This window comes from Triturus cristatus, chromosome 7 (assembly GCF_964204655.1).
Source record: "Triturus cristatus chromosome 7, aTriCri1.1, whole genome shotgun sequence".
NCBI lineage: Eukaryota > Metazoa > Chordata > Amphibia > Caudata > Salamandridae > Triturus > Triturus cristatus.
The window spans coordinates 608,104,627-608,107,386 of record NC_140590.1 but is presented as its reverse complement, the minus strand read 5'-3'; the positions used below and the strand labels follow the sequence as shown (position 1 = coordinate 608,107,386).

Genomic DNA, 2,760 nt, shown 5'->3' with positions numbered 1-2,760 from the left:
TATGTTGTATGCTTTTACACTCGTTTTTCCAATACCCCAATTTTCCGCATCCATGACAGGGAAACTTTTTCTTGTCCTCTTCTCTGCTCAACAGCCATTTCAGTTTACCCCCATTATTTTCCCCCTGCCCTTGCCCCCTGCATGTATGTCCTGCCTGATTTTGTAGAGTTCTTGCTGTTTTGCTAATTTCACTTGAGCCCACATCACTTTTTCTTCTAAATTCTTTCGTCTATTGTCAATTTCACCTCCTCAATATTTTGCATATTTCAAAATCTCATCTATTGGCTTTGCATGCCAGCACAAACTATGCTGCTTAATTCTTTCAGATATTTCTTTTCGTAACCCTGACACAAACCGATACACAAAATGTGTCATGTCCTTATCCCCAATACTCTCAAATCCACTATACTGTGTGAACACCTGTGTGAGGCGCTCATAATACGCATGTACAGACTCATCTTTTTCCTCGGTTGGTTATACTTCTTCATATCAAAAAATCTAATGGGAAATGGATCACTTGACCTGAATAACCAGGGTTTGCGTAATTCATGTACCGATAAAAAACCCTCATTCACGTTAACAGGAAGGAAAAAGCGGTATATCTTGATTCTCTGCTCTGTTGTTAACACCAGGGGTCGGCAATGCATGATTTGCAAGCACACCAAACTAAGTTCACAATCTTCACAGTCTCTCTGCTTCATGCACAAGCACTGTTAACATGTGCTGCCTGCGGAGGCTCTTGTGATGGACCCTGATGCTCATTAACCAGTCCCTGATCATAGAGTGCAGGTGGTGATCCAAGACCAGAGGATTCTTGGTACCCAGTGCCATTAGGGCAGCTGGCTGTGGCTGGCGCTACTTCTTGCCAGAGGCCTTGATTGTGGACTTGGTGACTTTGCCAGCACTGGCAGCCTTCTTCTCAACCGCCTTGATAACTCCGGCAGCTACCGTCTTCCTCATGTCGTGGACAGCAAAATGACCAAGAGGAGGGTAGTTGGAGAAGCTCTCCACACACATGGGTTTGCCTGGAATCATGTCCACAATGGCTGCATCTCCAGACTTGAGTGCTTTGGGGCTATCTTCAAGCTTCTTGCCAGATCATCTGTCGATTTTTTCCTTCAGCTAAGCGAATTTGCAGGCAATGTGAGCGGTGTGGCAATCCAACACAGGGGCGTATCCCTGGCTAATCTGGCCAGGGTGATTCAGAATAATGACCTGAGTTGTGAAGCTCCCAGCCTCCATCGGAGGATCTTTTTTGCTGTCACCGGCAACATTCCCTCTTCGGATATCTTTCACAGACATGTGCTTCATGTTGAAGCCAACATTATCACCTGGGAGAGCCTCCACCAGCGCCTCGTGGTGCATCTCCACAGACTTAAATTCAGTGGTTACGTTACTGGGGGCAAAGGTCACCACCATGCCAGCCTTAATGATACTGGTTTCCACACGGCCCACTGGGACTGTGCCAAAACCTCCTATCTTGTAGATGTCCTGCAGAGGCAGACGCAGGGGCTTGTCTGTGGGACGGGTAGGCGGAATGATTGAGTCTAGGGCTTCGAGCAGGGTGACCCCACTGGCGGATCCCTACTTACGGTCAACCTTCCAGTCCTTAAACCAGGCCATGTTGGTGCTGGGCTCGAGCATGTTGTCCCCATGCCAGCTGGAGATTGGCACAAATGCCACTGTGGCTGGGTTGTAACAGATTTTCTTTATGTATGTGCTGACTTCCTTGGTGATTTCTTTGAAACGCTTCTGGCTGTAGGGGGGTTCAGTGGAATCCATCTTGTTCACACCAATGATCAGCTACTTCACCCCAGGATGTAGGCCAGAAGGGCGTGCTCACGGGTCTGTCCATTCTTGGAAATACCAGCTTCAAACTCACCCACGCCACCAGCAACAATCAGCACCGCACAGTCAGCTTGCGAGGTGCCGGTGATCATGTTCTTGATGAAATCCCTGTGCCCGGGGGCATCGATGATGGTGATGTAATACTTGGCAGTCTCGAAATTCCAGAGGGAGATGTCGATTGTGATACCACGTTCCCTCTCCGCCTTGAGCTTATCCAACACCCAGGTGTACTTGAAAGATCCTTTGCCCATCTCGGCTGCCTCCTTCTCGAACTTCTCGATGGTTCTCTTATCGATGCCCCCACACTTGTAGATGAGGTGGCAGGTGGTGGTATACTTGCCGGAGTCCACATGGCCGATAACCACAATGTTAATGTGGATCTTTTCCTTTCCCATTGCGGCAGAGTACTGTGCTGGTGTCTCCAGGATCGGGCTGCGCTGCTCTCAGGTCTGGAGGTGCCGTGGGCGGATGTGCAGAGCGTAATGCAGTATATTTTCTGATACTTTAGTATTTTTACATTTTTACCAACGCTAACAGTCTCTGGAAAAATGTTGCCTAGTAGTAGTACCAGTGTAACATACAAATCCAGCAGTGCCAAAGGTGATCAGTCAACCTTTTCAAAGGGCCGTCCACTTTGCGGAAACACAAAGTCACATTTTTTAGTAACATTTGATCCGTTTGCGCTACAAACGATTTATTAGATAAAATCGTCAAATTCTGCAGCAGATGATGCTTATGCAGTAAATATTGCAGAACCAGAATTATATAGAAAACATTTGCAAACTAGGATATTTTGCAATTCATGCTTGAACTGCTCTTGTGGAAAAAGGGAGAAGTGCTGATGACAGAAGCTGCATGGCTCGGAGACAAATGGTTACAGTTCTGCCAAGTACCACGCATCAGGCGTTAGAC

The 2,760-nt window shown here is 47.4% G+C and overlaps 1 pseudogene; it reads right to left on the bottom strand.

Moving 5' to 3' along the window:
- Positions 1-812: 812 nt before the first annotated feature.
- Positions 813-2,306, bottom strand: LOC146810196 (elongation factor 1-alpha, oocyte form pseudogene; annotated as a pseudogene).
- Positions 2,307-2,760: the final 454 nt, after the last annotated feature.